The sequence below is a fragment of the Leuresthes tenuis genome, unplaced genomic scaffold (genome assembly GCF_036924035.1).
Source record: "Leuresthes tenuis unplaced genomic scaffold, fLeuTen1.0.hap1 SCAF_1, whole genome shotgun sequence".
In the NCBI taxonomy this organism is placed as follows: domain Eukaryota; kingdom Metazoa; phylum Chordata; class Actinopteri; order Atheriniformes; family Atherinopsidae; genus Leuresthes; species Leuresthes tenuis.
In genome coordinates, this window is record NW_027325355.1 from 12,282,423 (window position 1) to 12,298,718 (window position 16,296).

At 46.6% G+C, this 16,296-nt stretch overlaps 1 protein-coding gene, 25 non-coding genes and 17 pseudogenes across 26 annotated transcripts in view; all 43 read right to left on the bottom strand.

Annotated features, from left to right (window-relative positions):
* The window catches only part of LOC140291809 (NLR family CARD domain-containing protein 3-like), a 562,338-nt gene that overhangs the window by 283,869 nt on the left and 262,173 nt on the right, over positions 1–16,296 (bottom strand). The window lies entirely within an intron of this gene.
* Positions 164–282, bottom strand: LOC140298930 (5S ribosomal RNA). The gene has a single exon (XR_011914525.1). It is a non-coding gene; the product is annotated as a 5S ribosomal RNA (ribosomal RNA).
* On the bottom strand, positions 552–670 carry LOC140299677 (5S ribosomal RNA; annotated as a pseudogene).
* On the bottom strand, positions 940–1,058 carry LOC140298931 (5S ribosomal RNA). Its single transcript, XR_011914526.1, has one exon. It is a non-coding gene; the product is annotated as a 5S ribosomal RNA (ribosomal RNA).
* On the bottom strand, positions 1,328–1,446 carry LOC140299242 (5S ribosomal RNA; annotated as a pseudogene).
* Positions 1,716–1,834, bottom strand: LOC140298343 (5S ribosomal RNA). The gene has a single exon (XR_011914000.1). It is a non-coding gene; the product is annotated as a 5S ribosomal RNA (ribosomal RNA).
* LOC140298932 (5S ribosomal RNA) lies at positions 2,104–2,222 on the bottom strand. Its single transcript, XR_011914527.1, has one exon. It is a non-coding gene; the product is annotated as a 5S ribosomal RNA (ribosomal RNA).
* On the bottom strand, positions 2,492–2,610 carry LOC140299244 (5S ribosomal RNA; annotated as a pseudogene).
* LOC140298355 (5S ribosomal RNA) lies at positions 2,880–2,998 on the bottom strand. Its single transcript, XR_011914011.1, has one exon. It is a non-coding gene; the product is annotated as a 5S ribosomal RNA (ribosomal RNA).
* On the bottom strand, positions 3,268–3,386 carry LOC140298367 (5S ribosomal RNA). The gene has a single exon (XR_011914022.1). It is a non-coding gene; the product is annotated as a 5S ribosomal RNA (ribosomal RNA).
* Positions 3,656–3,774, bottom strand: LOC140292331 (5S ribosomal RNA). Its single transcript, XR_011912537.1, has one exon. It is a non-coding gene; the product is annotated as a 5S ribosomal RNA (ribosomal RNA).
* LOC140303691 (5S ribosomal RNA) lies at positions 4,044–4,162 on the bottom strand (annotated as a pseudogene).
* Positions 4,432–4,550, bottom strand: LOC140302413 (5S ribosomal RNA). Its single transcript, XR_011914966.1, has one exon. It is a non-coding gene; the product is annotated as a 5S ribosomal RNA (ribosomal RNA).
* LOC140266063 (5S ribosomal RNA) lies at positions 4,819–4,937 on the bottom strand. The gene has a single exon (XR_011906737.1). It is a non-coding gene; the product is annotated as a 5S ribosomal RNA (ribosomal RNA).
* Positions 5,207–5,325, bottom strand: LOC140291976 (5S ribosomal RNA). Its single transcript, XR_011912504.1, has one exon. It is a non-coding gene; the product is annotated as a 5S ribosomal RNA (ribosomal RNA).
* LOC140298699 (5S ribosomal RNA) lies at positions 5,595–5,713 on the bottom strand. Its single transcript, XR_011914322.1, has one exon. It is a non-coding gene; the product is annotated as a 5S ribosomal RNA (ribosomal RNA).
* On the bottom strand, positions 5,983–6,101 carry LOC140297841 (5S ribosomal RNA). Its single transcript, XR_011913541.1, has one exon. It is a non-coding gene; the product is annotated as a 5S ribosomal RNA (ribosomal RNA).
* On the bottom strand, positions 6,371–6,489 carry LOC140315847 (5S ribosomal RNA; annotated as a pseudogene).
* LOC140309817 (5S ribosomal RNA) lies at positions 6,759–6,877 on the bottom strand (annotated as a pseudogene).
* Positions 7,147–7,265, bottom strand: LOC140290225 (5S ribosomal RNA). Its single transcript, XR_011912333.1, has one exon. It is a non-coding gene; the product is annotated as a 5S ribosomal RNA (ribosomal RNA).
* Positions 7,535–7,653, bottom strand: LOC140299759 (5S ribosomal RNA; annotated as a pseudogene).
* Positions 7,923–8,041, bottom strand: LOC140298380 (5S ribosomal RNA). The gene has a single exon (XR_011914033.1). It is a non-coding gene; the product is annotated as a 5S ribosomal RNA (ribosomal RNA).
* Positions 8,311–8,429, bottom strand: LOC140291943 (5S ribosomal RNA; annotated as a pseudogene).
* Positions 8,699–8,817, bottom strand: LOC140315852 (5S ribosomal RNA; annotated as a pseudogene).
* LOC140309821 (5S ribosomal RNA) lies at positions 9,087–9,205 on the bottom strand (annotated as a pseudogene).
* On the bottom strand, positions 9,475–9,593 carry LOC140290236 (5S ribosomal RNA). Its single transcript, XR_011912334.1, has one exon. It is a non-coding gene; the product is annotated as a 5S ribosomal RNA (ribosomal RNA).
* On the bottom strand, positions 9,863–9,981 carry LOC140299760 (5S ribosomal RNA; annotated as a pseudogene).
* Positions 10,251–10,369, bottom strand: LOC140298392 (5S ribosomal RNA). Its single transcript, XR_011914044.1, has one exon. It is a non-coding gene; the product is annotated as a 5S ribosomal RNA (ribosomal RNA).
* LOC140291944 (5S ribosomal RNA) lies at positions 10,639–10,757 on the bottom strand (annotated as a pseudogene).
* Positions 11,027–11,145, bottom strand: LOC140297956 (5S ribosomal RNA). The gene has a single exon (XR_011913646.1). It is a non-coding gene; the product is annotated as a 5S ribosomal RNA (ribosomal RNA).
* LOC140297925 (5S ribosomal RNA) lies at positions 11,415–11,533 on the bottom strand. The gene has a single exon (XR_011913618.1). It is a non-coding gene; the product is annotated as a 5S ribosomal RNA (ribosomal RNA).
* Positions 11,803–11,921, bottom strand: LOC140296701 (5S ribosomal RNA; annotated as a pseudogene).
* Positions 12,191–12,299, bottom strand: LOC140290246 (5S ribosomal RNA; annotated as a pseudogene).
* Positions 12,569–12,687, bottom strand: LOC140297733 (5S ribosomal RNA). The gene has a single exon (XR_011913443.1). It is a non-coding gene; the product is annotated as a 5S ribosomal RNA (ribosomal RNA).
* On the bottom strand, positions 12,957–13,075 carry LOC140305770 (5S ribosomal RNA; annotated as a pseudogene).
* On the bottom strand, positions 13,342–13,460 carry LOC140299030 (5S ribosomal RNA). Its single transcript, XR_011914618.1, has one exon. It is a non-coding gene; the product is annotated as a 5S ribosomal RNA (ribosomal RNA).
* Positions 13,730–13,848, bottom strand: LOC140300752 (5S ribosomal RNA; annotated as a pseudogene).
* LOC140299043 (5S ribosomal RNA) lies at positions 14,118–14,236 on the bottom strand. Its single transcript, XR_011914629.1, has one exon. It is a non-coding gene; the product is annotated as a 5S ribosomal RNA (ribosomal RNA).
* LOC140298187 (5S ribosomal RNA) lies at positions 14,506–14,624 on the bottom strand. The gene has a single exon (XR_011913857.1). It is a non-coding gene; the product is annotated as a 5S ribosomal RNA (ribosomal RNA).
* LOC140298315 (5S ribosomal RNA) lies at positions 14,894–15,012 on the bottom strand. Its single transcript, XR_011913973.1, has one exon. It is a non-coding gene; the product is annotated as a 5S ribosomal RNA (ribosomal RNA).
* LOC140297856 (5S ribosomal RNA) lies at positions 15,281–15,399 on the bottom strand. Its single transcript, XR_011913555.1, has one exon. It is a non-coding gene; the product is annotated as a 5S ribosomal RNA (ribosomal RNA).
* On the bottom strand, positions 15,669–15,787 carry LOC140300291 (5S ribosomal RNA; annotated as a pseudogene).
* LOC140286862 (5S ribosomal RNA) lies at positions 16,057–16,175 on the bottom strand. Its single transcript, XR_011911324.1, has one exon. It is a non-coding gene; the product is annotated as a 5S ribosomal RNA (ribosomal RNA).

Sequence of the window (16,296 nt, forward strand, 5' to 3'; positions counted from 1 at the left end):
CTTCCCTGTCGTGATTATTCTCTCCATCTGAAACTGAGACTCTCAGATCACTTCGTGTCTGCCAACAAAGCAGCAGCAGCTGAAGATGACCAACGTCCTCATGTGTCACAGGGTGATCAGACGTTGCAACAAAAGACATGCAGGTGGTAGAGAGAAGAGAAAAAGCTTACAGCACCTGGTATTCCCAAGCGGTCTTCCATCCAAGTACTAACCAGGCCCAACCCTGCTTGGCTTCCAAGATCAGACGAGGTCAGGCATATTCAGGGTGGTGTGGCCGTAAGCAACAATATTGGTGAACAATGTGCATTATATAGGTACTGGAATCATAAGGTTCCTCTATGTAATCAGATAATTCCCGAGAAAGGCTGATATGTAGTGGGCACATCTTCTTCCCTGTCGTGATTATTCTCTCCAGTTGAAACTGAGACTCTCAGATCACTTCGTGTCTGCCAACAAAGCAGCAGCAGCCGAAGATGACCAACATCCTCATGTGTCACATGGTGATCAGACGTTGCAACAAAAGACATGCAGGTGGTAGAGAGAAGAGAAAAAGCTTACAGCACCTGGTATTCCCAAGCGGTCTTCCATCCAAGTACTAACCAGGCCCAACCCTGCTTGGCTTCCAAGATCAGACGAGGTCGGGCATATTCAGCGTGGTGTGGCCGTAAGCAACAATGCCTGTGACAAATGTGCATTATGTAGGTACTGGAATCATACAGTTCCTCGATGTAACCAGATAATTGCCGAGAAAGGCTAACTTGTAGTGGGCACATCTTCTTCCCTGTCGTGATTATTCTCTCCAGCTGAAACTGAGACTCTCAGATCACTTCGTGTCTGCCAACAAAGCAGAAGCAGCTGAAGATGACCAACTTCCTCATGTGTCACAGGGTGATCAGACGTTGCAACAAAAGACATGCAGGTGGTAGAGAGAAGAGAAAAAGCTTACAGCACCTGGTATTCCCAAGCGGTCTTCCATCCAAGTACTAACCAGGCCCAACCCTGCTTGGCTTCCAAGATCAGACGAGGTCAGGCATATTCAGGGTGGTGTGGCCGTAAGCAACAACATTGGTGAACAATGTGCATTATATAGGTACTGGAATCATACAGTTCCTCTATGTAACCAGATAATTGCCGAGAAAGAATGATATGTAGTGGGCACATCTTCTTCCCTGTCGTGATTATTCTCTCCAGCGGAAACTGAGACTCTCAGATCACTTCGTGTCTGCCAACAAAGCAGCAGCAGCTGAAGATGACCAACTTCCTCACGTGTCACAGGGTGATCAGACGTTGCAACAAAAGACATGCAGGTGGTAGAGAGAAGACTAAAAGCTTACAGCACCTGGTATTCCCAAGCTGTCGCCCATCCAAGTACTAACCAGGCCCAACCCTGCTCGGCTTCCGAGATCAGACGAGGTCGGGTATTTTCAGGGTGGTGTGGCCGTAAGCAACAATGTCTGTCACAAATGTGCATTATATAGGTACTGGAATCATACAGTTCCTCTATGTAACCAGATAATTGCCGAGAAAGGCTGATGCGTATTGGGCACATCTTCTTCCCTGTCGTGATTATTCTCTCCAGCGGAAACTGAGACTCTCAGATCACTTCGTGTCTGCCAACAAAGCAGCAGCAGCTGAAGATGACCAACTTCCTCATGTGTCACAGGGTGATCAGACGTTGCAACAAAAGACATGCAGGTGGTAGAGAGAAGAGAAAAAGCTTACAGCACCTGGTATTCCCAAGCGGTCTCCCATCCAAGTACTAACCAGGCCCAACCCTGCTTGGCTTCCGAGATCAGACGAGGTCGGGCATGTTCAGGGTGGTGTGGCCGTAAGCAACAATGTCTGTGACAAATGTGCATTATATAGGTACTGGAATCATACAGTTCCTCTATGTAACCAGATAATTGCCGAGAAAGGCTGATGCGTATTGGGCACATCTTCTTCCCTGTCGTGATTATTCTCTCCAGCGGAAACTGAGACTCTCAGATCACTTCGTGTCTGCCAACAAAGCAGCAGCAGCTGAAGATGACCAACTTCCTCATGTGTCACAGGGTGATCAGACGTTGCAACAAAAGACATGCAGGTGGTAGAGAGAAGAGAAAAAGCTTACAGCACCTGGTATTCCCAAGCGGTCTTCCATCCAAGTACTAACCAGGCCCAACCCTGCTTGGCTTCCAAGATCAGACGAGGTCAGGCATATTCAGGGTGGTGTGGCCGTAAGCAACAACATTGGTGAACAATGTGCATTATATAGGTACTGGAATCATACAGTTCCTCTATGTAACCAGATAATTGCCGAGAAAGAATGATATGTAGTGGGCACATCTTCTTCCCTGTCGTGATTATTCTCTCCAGCGGAAACTGAGACTCTCAGATCACTTCGTGTCTGCCAACAAAGCAGCAGCAGCTGAAGATGACCAACTTCCTCACGTGTCACAGGGTGATCAGACGTTGCAACAAAAGACATGCAGGTGGTAGAGAGAAGACTAAAAGCTTACAGCACCTGGTATTCCCAAGCTGTCGCCCATCCAAGTACTAACCAGGCCCAACCCTGCTCGGCTTCCGAGATCAGACGAGGTCGGGTATTTTCAGGGTGGTGTGGCCGTAAGCAACAATGTCTGTCACAAATGTGCATTATATAGGTACTGGAATCATACAGTTCCTCTATGTAACCAGATAATTGCCGAGAAAGGCTGATGCGTATTGGGCACATCTTCTTCCCTGTCGTGATTATTCTCTCCAGCGGAAACTGAGACTCTCAGATCACTTCGTGTCTGCCAACAAAGCAGCAGCAGCTGAAGATGACCAACTTCCTCATGTGTCACAGGGTGATCAGACGTTGCAACAAAAGACATGCAGGTGGTAGAGAGAAGAGAAAAAGCTTACAGCACCTGGTATTCCCAAGCGGTCTCCCATCCAAGTACTAACCAGGCCCAACCCTGCTTGGCTTCCGAGATCAGACGAGGTCGGGCATGTTCAGGGTGGTGTGGCCGTAAGCAACAATGTCTGTGACAAATGTGCATTATATAGGTACTGGAATCATACAGTTCCTCTATGTAACCAGATAATTGCCGAGAAAGGCTGATGCGTATTGGGCACATCTTCTTCCCTGTCGTGATTATTCTCTCCAGCGGAAACTGAGACTCTCAGATCACTTCGTGTCTGCCAACAAAGCAGCAGCAGCTGAAGATGACCAACTTCCTCATGTGTCACAGGGTGATCAGACGTTGCAACAAAAGACATGCAGGTGGTAGAGAGAAGAGAAAAAGCTTACAGCACCTGGTATTCCCAAGCGGTCTCCCATCCAAGTACTAACCAGGCCCAACCCTGCTTGGCTTCCGAGATCAGACGAGGTCGGGCATGTTCAGGGTGGTGTGGCCGTAAGCAACAATGTCTGTGACAAATGTGCATTATATCGGTACTGGAATCATACAGTTCCTCTATGTAACCAGATTATTGCCGAGAAAGGCTAACTTGTAGTGGGCACATCTTCTTCCCTGTCGTGATTATTATCTGCAGTTGAAACTGAGAATCTCAGATCACTTCGTGTCTGCCAACAAAGCAGCAGCAGCTGAAGATGACCAACTTCCTCATGTGTAACAGGGTGATCAGACGTTGCAACAAAAGACATGCATGTGGTAGAGAGAAGAGAAAAAGCTTACAGCACCTGGTATTCCCAAGCAGTCTCCCATCCAAGTACTAACCAGGCCCAACCCTGCTTGGCTTCCGAGATCAGACGAGGTCAGGCATTTTCAGGGTGGTTTGGCCGTAAGCAACAAAATCTGTGAACAATGTGCATTATATAGGTACTGGAATCATACGGTTACACTATGTAACCAGATAATTGCAGAGAAAGGCTAATTTGTAGTGGGCACATCTTCATCCTTGATGTGATTACTACCTGTAGTTGAAACTGAGACTTTCAGATCACTTCGTGTCTGCCGACAAAGCAGCAGCAGCTGAAGATGACCAACTTCCTCATGTGTCACAGGGTGATCAGACGTTGCAACAAAAGACATGTAGATGGTAGAGAGAAGAAAAAAAGCTTACAGCACCTGGTATTCCCAAGCGGTCTCCCATCCAAGTACTAACCAGGCCCAACCTTGTTAGGCTTCCGAGATCAGACGAGGTCGGGCAAATTCAGGGTGGTGTGGCTGTAAGCAACAATGTCTGTCACAAATGTGCATTATATAGGTACTGGAATCATAGAGTTCCTCTATGTAACCAGATAATTGCCAAGAAAGGCTGATATGTAGTGGGCATATCTTAATCCCTGATGTGATTATTACCTGCAGTTGAAACTGAGACTCTCAGATCACTTCGTGTCTGCCAACAAAGCAGCAGCAGCTGAAGATGACCAACTTCCTCATGTGTCACAGGGTGATCAGACGTTGCAACAAAAGACATGTAGGTGGTAGAGAGAAGAGAAAAAGCTTACAGCACCTGGTATTCCCAAGTAGTCTCCCACCCAAGTACTAACCAGGCCCAACCCTGCTTGGCTTCCGAGATCAGATGAGGTCGGGCATGTTCAGGGTGGTTTGGCCGTAAGCGACAATGTCTGTCACAAATGTGCATTATATAGGTACTGGAATCATAGAGTTCCTCTATGTAACCAGATAATTGCCAAGAAAGGCTGATATGTAGTGGGCATATCTTCATCCTTGATGTGATTACTACCTGTAGTTGAAACTGAGACTCTCAGATCACTTTTGTCTGCCAACAAAGCAGCAGCAGCTGAAGATGACCAACTTCCTCATGTGTCACAGGGTGATCAGACGTTGCAACAAAAGACATGCAGGTGGTAGAGAGAAGAGAAAAAGCTTACAGCACCTGGTATTCCCAAGTAGTCTCCCATCCAAGTACTAACCAGGCCCAACCCTGCTTGGCTTCCGAGATCAGACGAGGTCGGGCATGTTCAGGGTGGTTTGGCCGTAAGCGACAATGTCTGTTACAAATGTGAATTATATAGGTACTGGAATCATACAGTTCCTCTATGTAACCAGATAATTGCCAAGAAAGGCTGATATGTAGTGGGCATATCTTCATCCTTGATGTGATTACTACCTGTAGTTGAAACTGAGACTCTCAGATCACTTCGTGTCTGCCAACAAAGCAGCAGCAGCTGAAGATGACCAACTTCCTCATGTGTCACAGGGTGATCAGACGTTGCAACAAAAGACATGCATGTGGTAGAGAGAAGAGAAAAAGCTTACAGCACCTGGTATTCCCAAGCAGTCTCCCATCCAAGTACTAACCAGGCCCAACCCTGCTTGGCTTCCGAGATCAGACGAGGTCAGGCATTTTCAGGGTGGTGTGGCCGTAAGCAACAATATCTGTGAACAATGTGCATTATATAGGTACTGGAATCATACGGTTACACTATGTAACCAGATAATTGCAGAGAAAGGCTGATATGTAGTGGGCACATCTTCATCCCTGATGTGATTATTACCTGCAGTTGAAACTGAGACTCTCAGATCACTTCGTGTCTGCCAACAAAGCAGCAGCAGCTGAAGATGACCAACTTCCTCATGTGTCACAGGGTGATCAGACGTTGCAACAAAAGACATGCAGGTGGTAGAGAGAAGAGAAAAAGCTTACAGCACCTGGTATTCCCAAGCGGTCTCCCATCCAAGTACTAACCAGGCCCAACCCTGCTTGGCTTCCGAGATCAGACGAGGTCGGGCATATTCAGGGTGGTGTGGCTGTAAGCAGCAATGTCTGTCACAAATGTGCATTATATAGGTACTGGAATCATACGGTTACTCTATGTAACCAGATAATTGCCGAGAAAGGCTGATATGTAGTGGGCACATCTTCTTCCCTGTCGTGATTATTATCTGCAGTTGAAATTGAGAATCTCAGATCACTTCGTGTCTGCCAAAAAAGCAGCAGCAGCTGAAGATGACCAACTTCCTCATGTGTCACAGGGTGATCAGACGTTGCAACAAAAGACATGCAGGTGGTAGAGAGAGGAGAAATAGCTTACAGCACCTGGTATTCCCAAGTAGTCTCCCATCCAAGTACTAACCAGGCCCAACCCTGCTTGGCTTCCAAGATCAGACGAGGTTGGGCATGTTCAGGGTGGTGTGGCCATAAGCAGCAATATCTGTGAACAATGTGCATTATATAGGTACTGGAATCATATGGTTACTCTATGTAACCAGATAATTGCAGAGAAAGAATGATATGTATTGGGCACATCTTAATCCCTGATGTGAATATTACCTGCAGTTGAAACTGAGACTCTCCGATCACTTCGTGTCTGCCAACAAAGCAGCAGCAGCTGAAGATGACCAACTTCCTCATGTGTCACAGGGTGATCAGACGTTGCAACAAAAGACATGCAGGTGGTAGAGAGAAGAGAAAAAGCTTACAGCACGTGGTATTCCCAAGCAGTCTCCCATCCAAGTACTAACCAGGTCCAACCCTGCTTGGCTTCCGAGATCAGACGAGGTTGGGTATATTCAGGGTGGTGTGGCCGTAAGCAACAATGTCTGTGACAAATGTGCATTATATAGGTACTGGAATCATACAGTTCCTCTATGTAACCAGATAATTGCCGAGAAAGAATGATATGTAGTGGGCACATCTTCTTCCCTGTCGTGATTATTCTCTCCAGCGGAAACTGAGACTCTCAGATCACTTCGTGTCTGCCAACAAAGCAGCAGCAGCTGAAGATGACCAACTTCCTCATGTGTCACACGGTGATCAGACGTTGCAACAAAAGACATGTAGATGGTAGAGAGAAGAAAAAAAGCTTACAGCACCTGGTATTCCCAAGTAGTCTCCCATCCAAGTACTAACCAGGACCAACCCTGCTTGGCTTCCGAGATCAGACGAGGTAGGGCATGTTCAGGGTGGTGTGGCCGTAAGCAACAATGTCTGTGACAAATGTGCATTATATCGGTACTGGAATCATACAGTTCCTCTATGTAACCAGATAATTGCCAAGAAAGGCTGATATGTAGTGGGCACATCTTCATCCCTGATGTGATTACTACCTGTAGTTGAAACTGAGACTCTCAGATCACTTCGTGTCTGCCAACAAAGCAGCAGCAGCTGAAGATGACCAACTTCCTCATGTGTCACAGGGTGATCAGGCGTTGCAACAAAAGACATGCATGTGGTAGAGAGAAGAGAAAAAGCTTACAGCACCTGGTATTCCCAAGCGGTCTCCCATCCAAGTACTAACTAGGCCCAACCCTGCTTGGCTTCCGAGATCAGACGAGGTCGGGCATATTCAGGGTGGTGTGGCTGTAAGCAGCAATGTCTGTCACAAATGTGCATTATATAGGTACTGGAATCATACGGTTACTCTATGTAACCAGATAATTGCCGAGAAAGGCTGATATGTAGTGGGCACATCTTCATCCCTGATGTGATTATTACCTGCAGTTGAAACTGAGACTCTCAGATCACTTTGTGTCTGCCAACAAAGCAGCAGCAGCTGAAGATGACCAACTTCCTCATGTGTCACAGGGTGATCAGACGTTGCAACAAAAGACATGCAGGTGGTAGAGAGAAGAGAAATAGCTTACAGCACCTGGTATTCCCAAGCGGTCTCCCATCCAAGTACTAACTAGGCCCAACCCTGCTTGGCTTCCAAGATCAGACGAGGTCTGGTATATTCAGGGTGGTTTGGCCGTAAGCAACAATGTCTGTCACAAATGTGCATTATATAGGTACTGGAATCATACGGTTACACTATGTAACCAGATAATTGCCGAGAAAGGCTGATATGTAGTGGGGACATCTTCATCCCTGATGTGATTATTACCTGCAGTTGAAACTGAGACTCTCAGATCACTTCGTGTCTGCCATCAAAGCAGCAGCAGCTGAAGATGACCAACTTCCTCATGTGTCACAGGGTGATCAGACGTTGCAACAAAAGACATGCATGTGGTAGAGAGAAGAGAAAAAGCTTACAGCACCTGGTATTCCCAAGCGGTCTCCCATCCAAGTACTAACCAGGCCCAACCCTGCTTGGCTTCCGAGATCAGACGAGGTCGGGCATGTTCAGGGTGGTGTGGCCGTAAGCAACAATGTCTGTGACAAATGTGCATTATATCGGTACTGGAATCATACAGTTCCTCTATGTAATCAGATAATTGCCGAGAAAGGCTAACTTGTAGTGGGCACATCTTCTTCCCTGACGTGATTATTACCTGCAGTTGAAACTGAGACTCTCAGATCACTTCGTGTCTGCCAACAAAGCAGCAGCAGCTGAAGATGACCAACTTCCTCATGTGTCACAGGGTGATCAGACGTTGCAACAAAAGACATGTAGGTGGTAGAGAGAAGAGAAAAAGCTTACAACAGCTGGTATTCCCAAGAAGTCTCCCATCCAAGTAATAACCAGGCCCAACCCTGCTTGGCTTCCGAGATCAGACGAGGTTGGGCATGTTCAGGGTGGTGTGGCCGTAAGCAACAATATCTGTGAACAATGTGCATTATATAGGTACTGGAATCATACGGTTCCTCTATGTAACCAGATAATTGCCGAGAAAGGCTGATATGTAGTGGGCATATCTTCATCCTTGATGTGATTACTACCTGTAGTTGAAACTGAGACTCTCAGATCACTTCGTGTCTGCCAACAAAGCAGCAGCAGCTGAAGATGACCAACTTCCTCATGTGTCACAGGGTGATCAGACGTTGCAACAAAAGACATGCAGGTGGTAGAGAGAAGAGAAAAAGCTTACAGCACGTGGTATTCCCAAGCAGTCTCCCATCCAAGTACTAACCAGGTCCAACCCTGCTTGGCTTCCGAGATCAGACGAGGTTGGGTATATTCAGGGTGGTGTGGCCGTAAGCAACAATATCTGTGAACAATGTGCATTATATAGGTACTGGAATCATACGGTTACACTATGTAACCAGATAATTGCCGAGAAAGGCTGATGCGTATTGGGCACATCTTCTTCCCTGTCGTGATTATTCTCTCCAGCGGAAACTGAGACTCTCAGATCACTTCGTGTCTGCCAACAAAGCAGCAGCAGCTGAAGATGACCAACTTCCTCATGTGTCACACGGTGATCAGACGTTGCAACAAAAGACATGTAGATGGTAGAGAGAAGAAAAAAAGCTTACAGCACCTGGTATTCCCAAGTAGTCTCCCATCCAAGTACTAACCAGGACCAACCCTGCTTGGCTTCCGAGATCAGACGAGGTAGGGCATGTTCAGGGTGGTGTGGCCGTAAGCAACAATGTCTGTGACAAATGTGCATTATATCGGTACTGGAATCATACAGTTCCTCTATGTAACCAGATAATTGCCAAGAAAGGCTGATATGTAGTGGGCACATCTTCATCCCTGATGTGATTACTACCTGTAGTTGAAACTGAGACTCTCAGATCACTTCGTGTCTGCCAACAAAGCAGCAGCAGCTGAAGATGACCAACTTCCTCATGTGTCACAGGGTGATCAGGCGTTGCAACAAAAGACATGCATGTGGTAGAGAGAAGAGAAAAAGCTTACAGCACCTGGTATTCCCAAGCGGTCTCCCATCCAAGTACTAACTAGGCCCAACCCTGCTTGGCTTCCGAGATCAGACGAGGTCGGGCATATTCAGGGTGGTGTGGCTGTAAGCAGCAATGTCTGTCACAAATGTGCATTATATAGGTACTGGAATCATACGGTTACTCTATGTAACCAGATAATTGCCGAGAAAGGCTGATATGTAGTGGGCACATCTTCATCCCTGATGTGATTATTACCTGCAGTTGAAACTGAGACTCTCAGATCACTTTGTGTCTGCCAACAAAGCAGCAGCAGCTGAAGATGACCAACTTCCTCATGTGTCACAGGGTGATCAGACGTTGCAACAAAAGACATGCAGGTGGTAGAGAGAAGAGAAATAGCTTACAGCACCTGGTATTCCCAAGCGGTCTCCCATCCAAGTACTAACTAGGCCCAACCCTGCTTGGCTTCCAAGATCAGACGAGGTCTGGTATATTCAGGGTGGTTTGGCCGTAAGCAACAATGTCTGTCACAAATGTGCATTATATAGGTACTGGAATCATACGGTTACACTATGTAACCAGATAATTGCCGAGAAAGGCTGATATGTAGTGGGGACATCTTCATCCCTGATGTGATTATTACCTGCAGTTGAAACTGAGACTCTCAGATCACTTCGTGTCTGCCATCAAAGCAGCAGCAGCTGAAGATGACCAACTTCCTCATGTGTCACAGGGTGATCAGACGTTGCAACAAAAGACATGCATGTGGTAGAGAGAAGAGAAAAAGCTTACAGCACCTGGTATTCCCAAGCGGTCTCCCATCCAAGTACTAACCAGGCCCAACCCTGCTTGGCTTCCGAGATCAGACGAGGTCGGGCATGTTCAGGGTGGTGTGGCCGTAAGCAACAATGTCTGTGACAAATGTGCATTATATCGGTACTGGAATCATACAGTTCCTCTATGTAATCAGATAATTGCCGAGAAAGGCTAACTTGTAGTGGGCACATCTTCTTCCCTGACGTGATTATTACCTGCAGTTGAAACTGAGACTCTCAGATCACTTCGTGTCTGCCAACAAAGCAGCAGCAGCTGAAGATGACCAACTTCCTCATGTGTCACAGGGTGATCAGACGTTGCAACAAAAGACATGTAGGTGGTAGAGAGAAGAGAAAAAGCTTACAACAGCTGGTATTCCCAAGAAGTCTCCCATCCAAGTAATAACCAGGCCCAACCCTGCTTGGCTTCCGAGATCAGACGAGGTTGGGCATGTTCAGGGTGGTGTGGCCGTAAGCAACAATATCTGTGAACAATGTGCATTATATAGGTACTGGAATCATACGGTTCCTCTATGTAACCAGATAATTGCCGAGAAAGGCTGATATGTAGTGGGCATATCTTCATCCTTGATGTGATTACTACCTGTAGTTGAAACTGAGACTCTCAGATCACTTCGTGTCTGCCAACAAAGCAGCAGCAGCTGAAGATGACCAACTTCCTCATGTGTCACAGGGTGATCAGACGTTGCAACAAAAGACATGCAGGTGGTAGAGAGAAGACTAAAAGCTTACAGCACCTGGTATTCCCAAGTAGTCTCCCATCCAAGTACTAACTAGGCCCAACCCTGCTTGGCTTCCGAGATCAGACGAGGTCGGGCATGTTCAGGGTGGTGTGGCCGTAAGCAACAATGTCTGTGACAAATGTGCATTATATAGATACTGGAATCATACGGTTACACTATGTAACCAGATAATTGCCGAGAAAGGCTGATATGTAGTGGGCACATCTTCATCCCTGATGTGATTATTACCTGCAGTTGAAACTGAGACTCTCAGATCACTTCGTGTCTGCCAACAAAGCAGCAGCAGCTGAAGATGACCAACTTCCTCATGTGTCACAGGGTGATCAGACGTTGCAACAAAAGACATGTAGATGGTAGAGAGAAGAAAAAAAGCTTACTGCACCTGGTATTCCCAAGTAGTCTCCCATCCAAGTACTAACCAGGCCCAACCCTGCTTGGCTTCCGAGATCAGACGAGGTCGGGCATATTCAGGGTGGTGTGGCCGTAAGCAACAATGTCTGTGACAAATGTGCATTATATCGGTACTGGAATCATACAGTTCCTCTATGTAATCAGATAATTGCCGAGAAAGGCTAACTTGTAGTGGGCACATCTTCTTCCCTGACGTGATTATTATCTGCAGTTGAAACTTAGAATCTCAGATCACTTCGTGTCTGCCAACAAAGCAGCAGCAGCTGAAGATGACCAACTTCCTCATGTGTCACAGGGTGATCAGACGTTGCAACAAAAGACATGTAGGTGGTAGAGAGAAGAGAAAAAGCTTACAACAGCTGGTATTCCCAAGAAGTCTCCCATCCAAGTAATAACCAAGCCGAACCCTGCTTGGCTTCCGAGATCAGACGAGGTTGGGCATGTTCAGGGTGGTGTGGCCGTAAGCAACAATATCTGTGAACAATGTGCATTATATAGGTACTGGAATCATACGGTTCCTCTATGTAACCAGATAATTGCCGAGAAAGGCTGATATGTAGTGGGCATATCTTCATCCTTGATGTGATTACTACCTGTAGTTGAAACTGAGACTCTCAGATCACTTCGTGTCTGCCAACAAAGCAGCAGCAGCTGAAGATGACCAACTTCCTCATGTGTCACAGGGTGATCAGACGTTGCAACAAAAAACATGCAGGGGGTAGTGAGAAGAGAAAAAGCTTACAGCACCTGGTATTCCCAAGCAGTCTCCCATCCAAGTACTAACCAGGCCCAACCCTGCTTGGCTTCTGAGATCGGGCATATTCAGGGTGGTGTGGCCGTAAGCAACAATATCTGTGAACAATGTGCATTATATAGGTACTGGAATCATAGGGTTCCTCTATGTAACCAGATAATTGCCGAGAAAGGCTAACTTGTAGTGGGCACATCTTCTTCCCTGACGTGATTATTATCTGCAGTTGAAACTTAGAATCTCAGATCACTTCGTGTCTGCCAACAAAGCAGCAGCAGCTGAAGATGACCAACTTCCTCATGTGTCACAGGGTGATCAGACGTTGCAACAAAAGACATGCAGGTGGTAGAGAGAAGAGAAAAAGCTTACAGCACCTGGTATTCCCAAGCGGTCTCCCATCCAAGTAATAACCAGGCCCAACCCTGCTTGGCTTCCAAGATCAGACGAGGTCGGGTATGTTCAGGGTGGTGTGGCCGTAAGCAACAATATCTGTAACAAATGTGCATTATATAGGTACTGGAATCATACAGTTCCTCTATGTAACCAGATAATTGCCGAGAAAGGCTGATGCGTATTGGGCACATCTTCTTCCCTGTCGTGATTATTCTCTCCAGCGGAAACTGAGACTCTCAGATCACTTCGTGTCTGCCAACAAAGCTGCAGCAGCTGAAGATGACCAACTTCCTCATGTGTCACAGGGTGATCAGACGTTGCAACAAAAGACATGCAGGTGGTAGAGAGAAGAGAAAAAGCTTAAAGCCCCTGGTATTCCCAAGCGGTCTCCCATCCAAGTACTAACCAGGTCCAACCCTGCTTGGCTTCCGAGATCAGACGAGGTCGGGAATGTTCAGGGTGGTGTGGCCGTAAGCAACAATGTCTGTGACAAATGTGCATTATATCGGTACTGGAATCATACAGTTCCTCTATGTAATCAGATAATTGCCGAGAAAGGCTAACTTGTAGTGGGCACATCTTCTTCCCTGACGTGATTATTATCTGCAGTTGAAACTTAGAATCTCAGATCACTTCGTGTCTGCCAACAAAGAAGCAGCTGAAGATGACCAACTTCCTCATGTGTCACAGGGTGATCAGACGTTGCAACAAAAGACATGCAGGTGCTAGAGAGAAGAGAAAAAGCTTACAGCACCTGGTATTCCCAAGTAGTCTCCCATCCAAGTACTAACCAGGCCCAACCCTGCTTGGCTTCCGAGATCAGACGAGGTCGGGTATTTTCAGGGTGGTGTGGCTGTAAGCAACAATGTCTGTGACAAATGTGCATTATATAGGTACTGGAATCATACAGTTCCTCGATGTAACCAGATAATTGCAGAGAAAGGCTGATGCGTATTGGGCACATCTTCTTCCCTGTCGTGATTATTCTCTCCAGTGGAAACTGAGACTCTCAGATCACTTCGTGACTGCCAACATAGCAGCAGCAGCTGAAGATGACCAACTTCCTCATGTGTCACAGGATGATCAGACGTTGCAACAAAAGACATGCAGGTGCTAGAGAGAAGAGAAAAAGCTTACAGCACCTGGTATTCCAAAATAGTCTCCCATCCAAGTACTAACCAGGCCCAACCCTGCTTGGCTTCCGAGATCAGACAAGGTCGGGCATATTCAGGGTGGTGTGGCTGTAAGCAGCAATGTCTGTGACAAATGTGCATTATATAGGTACTGGAATCATACAGTTCCTCGATGTAACCAGATAATTGCCGAGAAAGGCTGATGCGTATTGGGCACATCTTCTTCCCTGTCGTGATTATTCTCTCCAGCGGAAACTGAGACTCTCAGATCACTTCGTGTCTGCCAACATAGCAGCAGCAGCTGAAGATGACCAACTTCCTCATGTGTCACAGGGTGATCAGACGTTGCAACAAAAGACATGCAGGTGCTAGAGAGAAGAGAAAAAGCTTACAGCACCTGGTATTCCCAAGTAGTCTCCCATCCAAGTACTAACCAGGCCCAACCCTGCTTGGCTTCCGAGATCAGACGAGGTCGGGTATTTTCAGGGTGGTGTGGCTGTAAGCAACAATGTCTGTGACAAATGTGCATTATATAGGTACTGGAATCATACAGTTCCTCGATGTAACCAGATAATTGCAGAGAAAGGCTGATGCGTATTGGGCACATCTTCTTCCCTGTCGTGATTATTCTCTCCAATGGAAACTGAGACTCTCAGATCACTTTGTGTCTGCCAACAAAGCAGCAGCAGCTGAAGATGACCAACTTCCTCATGTGTCACAGGGTGATCAGACGTTGCAACAAAAGACATGCAGGTGCTAGAGAGAAGAGAAAAAGCTTACAGCACCTGGTATTCCCAAGTAGTCTCCCACCCAAGTACTAACCAGGCCCAACCCTGCTTGGCTTCCGAGATCAGACGAGGTCGGGCATGTTTAGGGTGGTTTGGCCGTAAGCGACAATGTCTATCACAAATGTGCATTATATAGGTACTGGAATCATACGGTTACTCTATGTAACCAGATAATTGCCAAGAAAGGCTGATATGTAGTGGGCATATCTTCATCCCTGATGTGATTATTACCTGCAGTTGAAACTGAGACTCTCAGATCACTTCGTGTCTGCCAACAAAGCAGCAGCAGCTGAAGATGACCAACTTCCTCATGTGTCACAGGGTGATCAGACGTTGCAACAAAAGACATGCAGGTGGTAGAGAGAAGAGAAAAAGCTTACAGCACCTGGTATTCCCAAGCAGTCTCCCATCCAAGTACTAACCAGGCCCAACCCTGCTTGGCTTCTGAGATCAGACGAGGTCGGGCATGTTCAGGGTGGTGTGGCCGTAAGCAACAATGTCTGTGACAAATGTGCATTATATCGGTACTGGAATCATACAGTTCCTCTATGTAATCAGATAATTGCAGAGAAAGGCTAACTTGTAGTGGGCACATCTTCTTCCCTGACGTGATTATTATCTGCAGTTGAAACTTAGAATCTCAGATCACTTCGTGTCTGCCAAAAAGCAGCAGCAGCTGAAGATGACCAACTTCCTCATGTGTCACAGGGTGATCAGACGTTGCAACAAAAGACATGCATGTGGTAGAGAGAAGAGAAAAAGCTTACAGCACCTGGTATTCCCAAGCGGTCTCCCATCCAAGTACTAACTAGGCCCAACCCTGCTTGGCTTCCGAGATCAGACGAGGTCAGGCATATTCAGGGTGGTGTGGCTGTAAGCAACAATGTCTGTCACAAATGTGCATTATATAGGTACTGGAATCATACGGTTACTCTATGTAACCAGATAATTGCCGAGAAAGGCTGATATGTAGTGGGCACATCTTCATCCCTGATGTGATTATTACCTGCAGTTGAAACTGAGACTCTCAGATCACTTTGTGTCTGCCAACAAAGCAGCAGCAGCTGAAGATGACCAACTTCCTCATGTTTCACAGGGTGATCAGACGTTGCAACAAAAGACATGTAGGTGGTAGAGAGAAGAGAAAAAGCTAACAGCACCTGGTATTCCCAAGTAGTCTCCCATCCAAGTACTAACCAGGCCCAACCCTGCTTGGCTTCCGAGATCAGACGAGGTTGGGCATATTCAGGGTGGTGTGGCCGTAAGCAACAATATCTGTGAACAATGTGCATTATATAGGTACTGGAATCATACGGTTACACTATGTAACCAGATAATTGCCGAGAAAGGCTAACTTGCAGCTGGCAAATCTTCATCCTTGATGTGATTATTATCTGTAGTTGAAACTGAGAATCTCAGATCACTTTGTGTCTGCCAACAAAGCAGCAGCAGCTGAAGATGACCAACTTCCTCATGTGTCACAGGGTGATCAGACGTTGCAACAAAAGACATGCAGGTGGAAGAGAGAAGAGAAATAGCTTACAGCACCTGGTATTCCCAAGCGGTCTCCCATCCAAGTACTAACCAGGCCCAACCCTGCTTGGCTTCCGAGATCAGACGAGGTCGGGCATGTTCAGGGTGGTTTGGCCGTAGGCGACAATGTCTTTGACAAATGTGCATTATATAGGTACTGGAATCATACAGTTCCTCTATGTAACCAGATAATTGCCGAGAAAGGCTGATGCGTATTGGGCACATCTTCTTCCCTGTCGTGAT